Source organism: Mustela lutreola, chromosome 14, assembly GCF_030435805.1.
Source record: "Mustela lutreola isolate mMusLut2 chromosome 14, mMusLut2.pri, whole genome shotgun sequence".
NCBI classification, from domain to species: domain Eukaryota; kingdom Metazoa; phylum Chordata; class Mammalia; order Carnivora; family Mustelidae; genus Mustela; species Mustela lutreola.
In genome coordinates, this window is record NC_081303.1 from 26,645,935 (window position 1) to 26,661,114 (window position 15,180).

Below are 15,180 nucleotides of genomic sequence, written 5' to 3' on the forward strand. Positions count from 1 at the left end.
TTAAGATTCTTTTCCCTTCTTTTTCTATCCCTCCCTGTGCTGTCACTTGCTCGCTCTCTCTTGCTGGCAAATAAATAGATAGATAGATAGATAATAAACAAAGCAAAACAAAAGCAGATTATGAAAATAAATATAAAGATTTTGAAATGAAAACAAGTTCAAAATAAAATAGAGAAGACCTACACAGCTAAAATTTCATTCAGAAAATCTACTATTAAAGAAGTCAGTATGACACAATGTTAAGATATCAAAAGATTTGAGCATGTACTTTACAGAAAGGGTAATCCAAATGGCCACTCATATATAAAAACTGTTTATCTTTATTATGAATCTGGAATTAAATCAAATTAAATTAAAAATAAATTAAAACCTAAAATGACATGCTATTACACACTTACCATATAGGACAACAGTAAAATTGTCTTGCAAGAATGTGAAAGAATGAAAGTGCCCATAATAAAAACATTTGAAGTAAGTTGGACAATATTTAAAAAACTTAAAAATAAAAATAAAAATTTGGTCCATTCCTAGAAATACAACATGGAACTAAATGAATATTTTCACCAGGATATGCAAACAGATGATTATAGCTATTTCATTCATAACGGCAGATCAGTAGTGGTCTGTTTGCACAATGTTACATTAAATAAGAGAGAATATTAACAAACTGGGAGGACGGGCTAGGTTGTTATCATAAACAGATCTACTATGGTGCTGATTATGTTCTATTTCTCAAAATCTTTAAGTTAAAAAAGTTTTCAAATTTATATCTAGATAGATAGATGATAGATGATAGTAGACAGATATCCCAGAAGCTTCAATGCAAGGCTAAGACCAGGCTTTAAAGAGCTTTTCTATACTCTACTAAATACTTGAAACCATTCATTACATCATAGCTCAGTGTTCAAATCTCCATTTGTTTCCTCAGTTTCCTAATATTTATCTTAAGGTGACCTGATCCAGACTTTTGATCACCTTTGTCTAAATATTTCTATTTTAACAAAGTCCTTTTGAACACTCAGAGACTAAAACTTAGAAAAATACTCTGATTGTTATTTCACTAGAGTGGAAAATATAGAGTTTCCCATTAACTAATGCTATCCATGTCTACATTAGATCCATGACATTTTTAATTCTTGGGAGCTTTTGGTTAAATGAATTTTTTAAGCTTCCTTTAAATGAAGCTTTAAGCCATCACCACATGAATAAAATTAAAGAACTAAATGAAAACAGGCCAAGTATTTACAGAGTAATAGAATGTGCAGTGGAAAGAGTACAATTCTGAAATCATAAAGCCTAAATTAGTGTGATGCATCTTTCCTAGCCATGTAATCATAAACCAGTTATCTAAATGTGTTAGCCTCAGTTTTTTCACCCATGAAATGGTGATGATAATACTTATTATGCAGAGTTGTTGTGTGGATGTGATGAAGCATGGAGCATGAGAGTCTCATACTCCATGCTAAAATGATAGCTATTTTTATGCTTATAATAATTCTAATAATAGTAATTAAATTGTTCAAAATGGTAATATTCATTTATATTGAGGCATTGTATTGACTATTCATAGACACATTTACCAAGATAAATTTCATTTTACTTTACCCCCTCTGAGGATATATATTCCCTAATTCAATATGAATCTCATTATGAATAATAATTATCATAATAAATATGCTGATTTTTCTTTTATTTATTTTTAGGGAGGTATCCTTTACTGTTGAACATAAAGAAACTTAAGCAAGTCTGTCTTATTCAAAATTTGCATGCTGCTTTCTTATGAAACTAGATGATAGAGTTGTATGAAATAAATTCATGCAGTTAAGACATTTAAGTTTGGAAAACTGGGTGGTCAGTTTAGTATTTCAAAAGAAGATTTTAAATTTAAACCTTAAAACTGAGCTCTTTAAGCCTTATTTATAGACCATCCTTCATGCTTCATAAGTACTCCTTCATTGTAAACTAAGTAATAGTTTTTGTCACAGTGTATATAACGAAAATGGATTTTATATTCTATTATTTCATAGTTAGTTGCAGTTTCTACTTCCTTACTTCCTTTTTTGAAAAATGGATTAATTCTACAAAAAGTTTTTTCCAGCTTTATTGAAAAAAAATCGACATATTATAATTTGTAAATTTAAGAAATGATTTCTTATAACATTGAAAACTTTTAACATTGTGTAAATTTTGTACAATTTGATAAATTGGTATACATCTTTATTGCAATATAATCTACATAAAAATATTAATACATCTACTATCTCGTATAGTTGCCACTGTTTTTTATGCATGTGTCGTAAGGAATTTTAAGATCTACTCTCTTAGCAACTTTTATGTATATAGTATAGTAGAGATAAACTTCAGAGGTCTTGTGGGTTTTGTTCCAGACTGCCTCAATAAAGTGATTATCTCAATAAACTAAGTCAAATTATTATTTTTTTTGGTTTCCCAGTGCATATAAAAAGTTATGTTTCCCAGTGCATATAAAAAATAAACACTATACTGTACTGTTCAAAAGCATTATGTTTTTAAAGAAAAACAATGTATATACCTTAAGTAAACTAGTTCTGAGTTTTCAGTGGGTCATAATTACTGATCACAGATCACCATAACAAATACAATAATAATGAAAAAACTTGAAATATTGCAAGAATTACCAACATGTGACAGAGAGACACAAAATGAACAAATGTTGTTAGAAAAATGGTGGCAGCAGACCTCTTATACAAGATTGCTGTAAACTTTCAACTTGTAAGAATGTGATATATGCAAAGTTTAATAAAGGGAAGCACAATAAAAAAAGTATGTATATTTTATTAACTATGATCATCATGCTGTACATTAGATCCCCAGAACTTTTTCATATTATAGTTGCAAGTTTGCACCCTTTGACCACCTTACTCCACCCCAGGTTCACCCCTTGTCAACTCAACTCTAAGTTTCCATTAGTTTGCCTTTTCCTCAGATTCTGTATGTAAGGGATATCATAACACATAAATTAAAAAAATATATAAAATCTTTGAAATATTTCACTTAGTATAATACCTTCAAGATCCATCCATGCTGTTGTAAATGGCAGTATTTCTTAATTTTTCATGGTTAAGTAGTATTCCATAGGATATATTTACCATACTTATTTTAATCATTCATCCATTAATGGATACTGAAGTTATTTCCATCTCTTGCTTAGAGTTAATAATTTTATAATAAACATAAGAGTGCAGATATGTCTTTGAACAGTGACTTCGTTTCCTTTAGATATATACCTAGAAGTGGGATTACTGAATCATATGGTAATTTTACTTTTAATAACATGAATAATCTCCATACTGTTTTCCATACAAATTTATATCCCTATCACATTGCCTAAGTTCACCATTTTCCCCAATATTTACCAAAATTTGTTAGTTTCAATTTTTTGGTAGTATATATTCTAATGGGTAGTAATATCTTGCTGTGTTTTTCAGAGGTAAACAACAACAACAACAACAAAATGACTTTGCCCTGAGTTTTTTACGTTGAGCACTTTTTAATGCTCCTGTTGGTCATTTATATAACTTTTTTGAAAAAAAAAGTCTATTGAGATCCTTTTGCTATTTTTTTAATTATATATTTTTTTCTATTTGTATCTGTTGGTTATTAACCTCTTTTCAGATATAAGATTTGTAAGTGTTTTCTTACATTTTGTGGATTGTGTTTTCCTTCTTTCTCTTTTTTTTTTTTTTTTTGGCAATGCAGAAACTTTAGTTTGATGTAATACCATTTATTTATTTTTGCTTTTTTTTGCTTGTGTTTTTGGTCTGGTATCCAACAAACTATTGGCAAGACCAATGTCAAGGAGAATTTTTCCTATGTTTTCCTTTAGGAAATTTAGTTTCATGCATCACCTTTAAGTCTTTAATCTATTTCAAGTTAAGACTTATGAGTGATATAAGGTTCCAGTTTCATACTGTTTATGTGACTATTCAGTTTTAAATATCATTTATTGAACAGACTATCTTTACCCATTACATATGTGGGCCCCTGTCAAATATTAGGTGACTGTATGAAAGGATTTATTTCTGGACTCTCAATTCTGTTCTACTTGTTTATTGGTCTGTTTTTATGCCAGTATACTTTATTATTTTGAGCATGAGGGCTTTGTAGTATAGTTTCAAATCAAGAAGTGTAATTTCTCTTCTTCATTCTTTCTCAGAACTGCTTTGATTATTTGTTGTCTTTTATGGTCTCATATAAATTTTAGGATTCTTTACTTACTTCTGTAAAAAAATAATATTGGATTTTTTTTAAAGATTTTTAATTTATTTATTTGACAGAGAGAGATGACAAGCAGGCAGAGAGGCAGGCAGAGAGAGAAGAGGAAGCAGGCATCCTGCTGAGCAGAAAGCCTGATGCGGGGCTCAATCCCAGCACCCTGGTATCATGACCTGAGCCGAAGGCAGCGGCTTAACCCACTGAGCCACCCAGGTGCCCCTAACATTCGATTTTTGATAGGAATTGGATTTACAGATGGTTTTCGGTAATATGGACATTTTAACAATGTTAATTCTTACCATTCATAAATATGAGCTATCTTTCCATTTGTGTCTCCTTCAATTTCTTTATCAATGTCATAGTTTATGGAGTACAGATCTTTCATCTTCTTAGTTAAATCTATTCCTAAGTATTTTATTATTTTTGATGCTATTGTGAATTAGATGGTTTTATTTATTTTTTCAGATAGTTCATCATTAGAGTGTTAAAATGCTCCTGTCTTGTGCTTACTTTGGCAGCTCATATACTAAAATTGGAATGATGCAGAGAAGATTAGCGTGATCATGGAACAAGGATGACATGAAAAACTGGGAAGCATTCCATATTTTTAAAAAATGAAACAAAACAAAATTCTTGTCTTTTATATATTGATCTTGTATTTGGAGGCTTTACTAAATTTGTTTATTCAAATTTTTTTGTGAAGTTTTTAGGATTTTTTAACATGTAAGTTCATGTTATCCAAAACAAGAAAATTTTACTTCTTGCTTTTTTTTTTTTTTTTTTTTTGGAGTCTCTTATTTCTTTGTGTTCCTTGTTTCTCTGGCTAGGACATCCAGTACTATGTCAAATGAGAGTAGTGAAAGTGGACACACTTGTCTTTTTTCTGATCTTTAAAAGGAAAACTTTCAAACTTTTTTTGATTGAATATGAGATTAGCTCTGGGCTTGCAATATGTGTTTTTTCTTTAATGGATTTTTAAAATTTTTTTTCAAAATTTTTTATAAACATATAATGTGTTTTTATCCCTAGGGGTACAGGTCTGTGAATCACCAGGTTTACACATTTCACAGCACTCACCATCACTCACCATAGCACCTGCCCTCCCCAATGTCCATACCCCCACCATCCTCTCCCAACACACCTCTCCCCAGCAACACTCAGTCTGTTTTGTGAGATTCAGTCTTTTATGGTTTGTCTCCCTCCCAATCCCATCTTCTTTTATTTTTCTTTTCGTACGCCCGAAACTGCCTATGTTGCATCTCCACTTCATCATATCAGGGAGATCACATGATAGTTGTCTTTCTCAGATTGATTTATTTTGCCAAGCATAATACCCTCTAGTTCCATCCACGTCATCACAAATAGCAGGATTTCATTTCTTTTGATGGCTGCATAGTATTCCATTGTACAAATATACCACATCTTATTTATTGATTCATCTGCTGAAGGACATTTAGGTTCTTTCCATAGTTTAACTATTGTGGACATTGCTGCTATAAACATTTGGGTGCATGTGCCCCTTCAGAATGCCACGTTTGTATCTGTAGGGTATATACCCAATACTACAAGAACTGGGTCATAGGGTAGTTCTATTTTCAGCTTTTTGAGGCACCTCCATGCTGTTTTCCAGAGTGGTTGCACCAGCTTGCATTCCCACGTACAGTGTAGGAGGTTGCCCTTTCTCCACATCCTCGCCAGCATCTGTCATTGACTGACTCTGAAAGGTGTGAGGTGGTATCTCATTCTGGTTTTGATTTGTATTTCCCTGATGCCGAGTGATGTGGAGCATTTTTTCATGTGTCTGTTGGCCATTTGGATGTATTCTTTGCAGAAATGTCTGTTCATGTCCTCTGCCCATTTCTTCATTGGATTATTTGTTCTTAGGGTGTTGCGTTTGATAAGCTCTTTATAGATTTTGGATACTGTCCCTTTATCTGGTATGACATTTGTAAATATCTTCTCCCAGATAACTTCTGACAGTCATCTTTTGGCTTTGTTAACTGTTTTCTTTGCTGTGCAAAAGCTTTTTGATCTGATGAAATCCCAATAGTTCATTCTTGCCCTTGCTTCCCTTGCCTTTGGCGATGTTCCTAGGAAGAAGTTGCTGCTGCTGAGGTCAAAGAGGTTGCTACCTGTTCTCTCCTCAAGGATTTTGATGGATTCCTTTCTCACATTATGCTTCTTCATCCATTTCCAGTCTATTTTCATGTATGGTGTAAGGAAATGGTCCAATTTAATTTTTCTGCATGTGGCTGTCCAATTTTCCCAGCACCATTTATTGAAGAGGCTGTCTTTTTTCCATTGGACATTCTTTCCTGCTTTGTCAAAGATTAGTTGACCATAGAGTTGAGAGTCTATTTCTGGGCTCTCTATTCTGTTCCATTGATCTATGGGTCTGTTTTTGTGCCAGTACCATGCTGTCTTGATGATGACAGCTTTGTAATAGAGCTTGAAGTCCGGGAATGTGATGCCACCAACGTTGGCTTTCTTTTTCAATATCCCTTTAGCTATTCGAGGTCTTTTCTGGTTCCATATAAATTTTAGCATTATTTGTTCCATTTCTTTGAAAAAGATGGATGGTACTTTGATAGGAATTGCTTTAAATGTGTAGATTGCTTTAGGTAGCATAGACATTTTCACAATATTTATTCTTCCAATCCAGGAGCATGGAACATTTTTCCATTTCTTTGTGTCTTCCTCAAATTCTTTCATGAGTACTTTATAGTTTTCTGAGTATAGATTCTGTGTCTCTTTGGTTAGGTTTATTCCTAGGTATCTTATGGTTTTGGGTGCAATTGTAAATGGGATTGACTCCTTAATTTCTCTTTCTTCTGTCTTGTTGGTGTAGAGAAATGCAACTGATTTCTGTGCATTGATTTTATATCATGACACTTTACTGAATTCCTGTATAAGTTCTAGCAGTTTTGGAGTAGAGTCTTTTGGGTTTACCACATATAGTATCATATCATCTGTGAAGAGTGATAATTTGACTTCTTCTTTGCCGATTTGGATGCCTTTAATTTCCTTTTGTTGTCTGATTGCTGAGGCTAGGACCTCTAGTACGATGTTGAATAGCAGTGGTGATAATGGACATCCCTGCCGTGTTCCTGACCTTAGCGGAAAAGCTTTCAGTTTTTCTCCATTGAGAATGATATTTGCGGTGGGTTTTTTATAGATGGCTTTGATGATATTGAGGTATGTGCCCTCTATCCCTACACTTTGAAGAGTTTTGATCAGGAAGGGATGCTGTACTTTGTCAAATGCTTTTTCAGCATCTATTGAGAGTATCATATGGTTCTTGTTCTTTCTTTTTTTGATGTGTTGTATCACATTGACTGATTTGCGGATGTTGAACCAACCTTGCAGCCCTGGAATAAATCCCACTTGGTCGTGGTGAATAATCTTTTTAATGTACTGCTGAATCCTATTGGCTAGTATTTTGTTGAGTATTTTCGCATCTGTGTTCATCAAGGATATTGGTCTATAGCTCTCTTTTTTGGTGGGATCCTTGTCTGGTTTTGGGATCAAGGTGATGCTGGCCTCCTAAAATAAGTTTGGAAGTTTTCCTTCCATTTCTATTTTTTGGAACAGTTTCAGGAGAATAGGAATTAGTTCTTCTTTAAATGTTTGGTAGAATTCCCCCGGGATGCCGTCTGGCCCTGGGCTTTTGTTTGTTTGGTGATTTTTAATGACTGTTTCAATCTCCTTACTGGTTATGGGTTTGTTCAGGCTTTCTATTTCTTCCTGGTTCAGTTGCGGTAGTTTATATGTTTCTAGGAATGCATCCATTTCTTCCAGATTGTCAAATTTATTGCCATAGAGTTGCTCATAGTATGTTCTTATAATAGTTTGTATTTCTTTGGTGTTAGTTGTGATCTCTCCTCTTTCATTCATGATTTTATTTATTTGGGTCCTTTCTCTTTTCTTTTTGATAAGTCTGGCCAGGGGTTTATCAATTTTATTAATTCTTTCAAAGAACCAGCTCCTACTTTCGTTGATTTGTTCCATTGTTTTTTTGGTTTCTATTTCATTGATTTCTGCTCTGATCTTTATGATTTTTCTTCTCCTGCTAGGCTTAGGGTTTCTTGCTTGTTCTTTCTCCAGCTCCTTTAGGTGTAGGGTTAGATTGTGTACTTGAGACCTTTCTTGTTTTTTGAGAAAGGCTTGTACCGCTATATATTTTACTCTCAGGACTGCCTTTGTAGTGTCCTGCAGATTTTTAACCATTGTATTTTCATTATCATTTGTTTCCATTATTTCTTTCAAATCTTCTTTAATTTCCCGGTTGACCCATTCATTCTTTAGAAGGATGCTGTTTAGTCTCCATGTATTTTGGTTCTTTTCAAACTTCCTTTTGTGGTTGAGTTCTAGCTTTAGAGCATTGTGGTCTGAAAATATGCAGGGAATGATCCCAATCTTTTGATACCGGTTGAGTCCTGATTTAGGACCGAGGATGTGATCTATTCTGGAGAATATTCCATGTGCACTAGAGAAGAATGTGTATTCTGTTGCTTTGGGATGAAATGTTCTGAAATAAAATTAAAAAAAAGTCTGGTCTTACGACCCCATTTAGCTCCTTTTTTTTTTTTGAGTTGTATTTAAAGCAGCATGAGAGAACATGAGGATCTCAAACTTAAAAAAAATAAAAAGGAAAAAATTGAGTTTTGTTGGGATTTAAGATCTTGTCTGCTAGACAAAAACGTTGGCTTTGTTAACATGTGAAAATTAACAAAAGAGAATAAGATAGAATTCTAATAATTTTTGTAGAAATTAAAAATTTCCTCCAACCCAATTACATACAGACCCATTAAGTAAATTCATTCCAATGTCCCAAACCAACCTTTTCTAAAAGTAATGCATCTGTGTAAACAGGGTCAACCCAAGGAATAAATAAATATTATTATTTTTTTCCTGGCTCTTCCACAGTCACATATGGGTATATTGGTAGCAAGCCAATTATCTATCTTATAAGACATGATATCATAAGGAAGGGTATTCTGTCCATTTTGAAAAACTGAAAATCATTGTAATTTTATCTTGGTGCAGTAACTTGAGATGGCAAAGTGTGGGTTATGAATATATTTTAATTTTTTTTACTGGGAAGAAGAGATTATAGAAATATTGGTTATCCAAGAGATACTGACAGGTGTTGAGAGTTGCCAGGTCAATATCCATCTACTTTTTCCTTTAATATCAGAAAGCACTGAGGGATTGACAACAAGGAAACTTAAAACAACCTCAAATATTTTATTGTGTCTTTTCTAGTTACATTGTAACCATATGACAAAGTATCAGTCATACAAGATATCATTCTCTTTTACCTCTATCTTTCTGCCAGAAATGTGGGCTTAATAGTGAGAACTCCAACAGCAATTTTTGCAACTGTGAATAAAAAGCCATGAAAACCTATAAGATACTTCACTTGACTTTCTTAAGACTCTGAACCAACACCAGAAAACACTCTCTGTAGTCTTCTTGTTAAATGAAAACATATGGTTAAACCACTTTTGACAGTCTACTACCTACAGCAAAATGTAAATCTTAATTGAAATATGTCCTCTCAGCTGTGCTTAAGCAACTGAGTCCTGAGCTTTTCAGGTTTTCAGTCTGAAAGAGTACACCTCTGGTGCTCTGAAAGGGTAGAGAAAGGACACCCTGTTCTCCATATAAATTAAAGAAGAGAAATCTGTGCATTTAAGTGGGCCATATAAAATTTATCAAGCAATTATCTCCTAACTCCTTCCTATCCAAATTACCTGATATGCTCTCCCTACTCCTTTATTCCACGTTACTGCCTTTTCCAGGATTCTGTATCACATCACAACATGTCTTCTTTTATTTCCTTCTTGCAAGCAAGTTTTGTTTTCTCCATCTAAAAAAATCAACAATCATTGTGTATTTCAATTCCCATTTTCCTCAAATGCATTGATTCTTCTTATCTATTACTCTTTTCTCACACTCAGTGTCTTTGTCTTTATGGGGTTTGTACTTTGCTTTTCCCCATCCTTTACTGCCATTATATAATCAAATCTAATAACTTCTTAGAGAAAGTTAAAAATTCCTGCATAGCCACACGTGAACACAAAGTCACTGATTTTTAGCAAACCTATAAGATAGTCAGACATCCATTCAATTTCTTTTTTTTAAAGATTTTATTTATTTATTTGACAGAGAGAGATGACAAGCAGGCAGAGAGGCAGGCAGAGAGAGAGGAGGAAGCAGGCTCCCTGCTGAGCAGAGAGCCTGATTTGGGGCCTGATTTTAAGCTGAAGACAATGGCTTAACCCGCTGAGCCCCCCAGGCGTCCCTCCATTCAATTTCTTAACTGAGTCTCAAATACATCCTGAGTTCTAACCTAAACCTAAGTTCTACTTCTTACATGTTGTTATATGACCAAATTCTTTCAGTTCAGTATTTTGTAACATTTAAATATTAATCCATTGATGCTTTGTTTGTGTATTTATATGAAAATAATTTGAATACTATAGATTTATTGTTATATTTATAGATTTATAATCAATGTTTCATCAGTTGAAGTTTTTGGAAATTTTAGATATAATGATCAACCTAAAATGATACTGCCTCAAATCCCTCTGATATCAAGGCCCAACACCTGATTATAGCCAAACCTGTGGTGGATAGTTCCATGGGAAATTGAAGGTACTTAACACTGATAGCATCTCATGTTCTCTCTCTCATTTTAGAATGTCTCCAACACAACCCAAAAATTGTAGGAGAGTTAATGTCCTCTGAGGACAGCTCTCAGTGAAGTGGAAATAAGAACCATAGGTAAAATTGTCAGTTTTCAGGTCTTCATGAGGACAACTTAAAGAAGTTTCTCAGGACCTTTCAGGAAAAGCAAGCCTTCATTTTCTATCCACAACAATTGTATCAACAATGTACCTCTTTGACAAAGTTGCTTCTTCACTGTACCACTTTCCCATTCTTTTCTACCTTGGATAATCTCCCAGATAAACTAACAGTACTCAAATTCTTTGTCCTACTATTTGCTCTCAGGATAAATGGAGCCAAAAGACTTAGATTAATATCAAGTTCTGAATGGGATCTTAGAGCTATTTCTGTCCAGATTTTCATAAACATAGGGACCTTTGAATTATCAGGCTATAAATAAGTTCCAAATGGAGGGGGCAAAAGCAAAAATTAGAAATTTTTATGTTTGATTTTTAATCATGATTAATTGACTTTATTGATTATTAAAAATACTAACATTATAAAAGTGTGGATCTTTGTAAAACCATGTCATAATGTAAGAAATAAGTTGCATAGTCCTTTTGAGAATATTAAACCAAGTGTTCAGGTGCCATCTAATTTCTTGTTTAATCCAGAACTTTGGTGTGCATTATCTTGAGGAATAGGATTTTGAAGTCCAGACAGACTAACAGAAAACTGATCCAAATGTGTGTGTTTATATTTCTGCTTTTGTTGTAAAAATCAAAGTGTGATTGCTGGTTTAAAATGGTAAAACTAATAATGTTCATGGACTCTATTATAAATTTTCTAATTCGATGGGAAGAATCCAATAAACATAGAATTAATTGATTTGCAAATCCTCAAAGAGCTACAGGATCAGGTAGTGGTATGTTCTGATTCAACAGCATCATAATGCAACATTTTATATGTGTGGCTAATGGATATTTTCATGAATGTTTGCTAGCTAGTCAGCCAATACAGAGAAATATTAGGTAGGGTAATTACTCACAGTTGTGTTTAATAAAATGAGAGAAAATTATCAAATAATACTACTAATAATAATCCTATAGCAGGGTAAATAATTCAATGATAATTACAAGTATTAATCTAGCTTTCTTCCCTGATTATGACTCTTCACTCCTTTATCATAATGGGGGTAGCAGATTGTCTGCAATGAATTGTGAAAACCCAGCAGTGACTTTGGCAGTGAAGGCCTCCCATCAATTTTGATAGGTTAAAATGATTCCGCTTGGTCTTGAGAAAATGTGTCAATTTTTTTTTTCTGTGTGTGTCATAAAAGAAAGAAGCAATAGTAAATTCTTGCTGTTATTCCATGGAGCCAATAAAATCATACTGCCAACAAGAGGCTGTAGACACCATAAGTGTAGTTAACTGTCTTGAAATACTAGGCCTGGAAATAAAATTCCAATATTTCACATAACCTCTTTTTTTTAAAGAAAAAAAACAAAACAACTATACTGCTTACATATAGGGCCCGGCTGTTGTGTACCTATTTTTGAACATGTCTACTGTAAGTGTATATATATATATATTTTTCTGTGCAATAAATTCATTTAGAGATAAATTTGGATTGCAAATTATTTTGGGGGAGGCATAGTATTCGTGGCTAGTCTTACAAGTAAAAAGGACTAAAAGAAAGAAGAAAAACATTTTTTATTACAGCATATTTACATCTGTCCAAAGTACTTATTTACTATAATACTGACTAATGTATAATACTGTACACAAAGAAAGAAGTTAAATGAGTTATAATTCAATCGAAGTATAGCTGGCCATTTTAAAACTTACCACTGAATCTTTCTGGTATGAAATGTGATATCTGGCAATCTGGTCCAGTTCATTACATCAGGTCATTTGTATGTTCTTATTACCATTTGGTAGCATAGCACATTTTATAACCCAGACATTTTACAATGGAACTATGATGCATGTATTTTCAAAAGTATAGACATACATGAAGCTATGAGGTCAAAAAAGATGAATGTCCGTAGTACCATATAGACTCAACAAATAAAAGTGTAAGACTCTGAGTGAGATTTATGAATATTCTATAAGATTAGGCCAACATGTGGTTTTGATATAAATAATCTGTTCTTAAATTAGAATTACAATCGTTGAGTACAGTGTTGAAAATGGCAGATAGATTTTAGCTATCTTTGCTCACTAGGGAAAATGGAAAAATGTTTAGTTTGGTCAGATTTTCACTTAATTTCTGAAAAATCTTATGTTTGAGAGAACACTTCTGAAATAAGAATCCTTAAAGACATCACCCCTTTGGCACAAGTTTTCAAGAAACTTGTTGGATGTTGTAGACAATTATATGGTACACGTAGTGTTCTAGATGTTTCATGCCAATAATATGTAAGCCATACCAAGGCTACATATACATATAGAGATGTTCCTCAGCTTACAAGGGGGCTATGTACAGAGAAACACATAAAAAATTGAAAATGCATTTAATACCCCTAAATTATCAAATATCATAGCTTACCTTAAGCTTATTTAAACATACTCAGAACACTTACATTTGCCTGCATTTGGGCAAAATCATCTTAAGCAAAGCCTATTTTATAACAAAGTATCAAATATCACATGCAATTTATTAAATATTACACTAAAAATAAGAAGAATGGTTATATGTACAATGCTTGTAAGAATATCAGGTGTTCACCCCTGTAATCTTCTAGCTGACTGGGAGCTGTGGCTCACTGCCGCTGCCCAGCATCACAAGATGGCACCATACCACATGTCACTGGCCCTTTTTATAAAGACCCAAATTCAAAATTCAAAGTACAGTTTCTACTGAATCACTTTCACTTTCACATCATTGCCAAATATATCATAAGTTGAATCATTGTATCAGGAGCCATCTGATTTGAAAGTTAAATCACAGTCACCCATATACACACAAAAAAAGGCCTTCATGTAGGGCCATCTATGGATCTCTAAACAACATAGCATGACATATCAACAGCAAAGAATGGATGTGAAGGGGACAATTGCTTTGCGTCAGTACTCTGAGCAGTAACATACATGGCCTTACTCACCTAGCAGAACTCCAGAGCTAGCTGATGGCAAGGAATTTTACAAATGTTTGCTGAACAGATTAAGCACTATTCTGTTTATATTAGTGTGCATATCTGTTTTCTAAAGATATATTAATTTATTTTATTGACTTATTACAAAACCAAATAATTTCCTCTTATTTAAGTCACAGGCAAATAGAATTCTTTTTAATTTAAATCAAATGGCTTTTTAGGGAAAATATACTAAAAATTCTGAAACTTGTATTGCTTATGAATCTTTTATTGGAATCCTTATCAAGTTGTATTTTTCAAGTTTTTCCTAAATAATCTTCAATGAATTGAAAATATTTTTTGGATTTTATTCAAGGCTATTAACACACAATTTCACTTTGTTAAATATAGTGCTAAACTTTCAACCAAAACGTTGTGTCTTTTTTTTCCACTACCACATCCTCCATCTACTGACTGGATTCTCTCCCCAACTAGCACATATGTACCATTGTCTATCTTTAGGATAAGTAAGGGTCATCTTTGTCTTTATTCTATTCCTCGTATGCTTCTGAACTTGTTGAATTTTAATATAGTCACACCATAAGCATCACATATTTGATTCCCCTTTAAATAGTAAACAGTGCACAACCAGAGCATACCTTCAAAGCTATCAATATACTTACTCTGATATATTATTTTTGTATTTTTGTAAATTAAAATAATTAAATTATAGGGCGCCTGGGTGGCTCAGTTGGTTGGACGACTGCCTTCAGCTCAGGTCATGATCCTGGAGTCCTGGGATCGAGTCCAACATCAGGCTCCCAGCTCCATGGGGAGTCTGCTTCTCTCTCTGACCTTCTCCTCGCTCATGTGCCCTCTCTCACTGTCTCTCTCTCAAGTAAATAAATAAAATCTTAAGAAAAAAAAATGTTTAAAAAAAAAAACTTTAAAATAATTAAATTATAAAACAAGAGTTTCAGGTGGTAGGTGTTGTAAGTTTTACCCAAACTGACTTTTGTCAAACTCGTTTTTGTCATCATATATGTCAAGTAGTTTTCTCGGGTTTATTTTTAGAATATCCTTGTATAATGAATATTTACACTGATATCTAGTATAAAAATCTTGCAATTTATTTTAGAAACATTAAGATATTGAAAATCAATCTATTTCTTTAATT

General features: G+C 33.2%; 1 non-coding gene across 1 annotated transcript; it reads left to right on the top strand.

Annotated features, from left to right (window-relative positions):
• Positions 1-4,756: 4,756 nt before the first annotated feature.
• LOC131815373 (U6 spliceosomal RNA) lies at positions 4,757-4,863 on the top strand. The gene has a single exon (XR_009347689.1). It is a non-coding gene; the product is annotated as a U6 spliceosomal RNA (small nuclear RNA).
• The last annotated feature ends 10,317 nt before the right edge of the window (positions 4,864-15,180 follow it).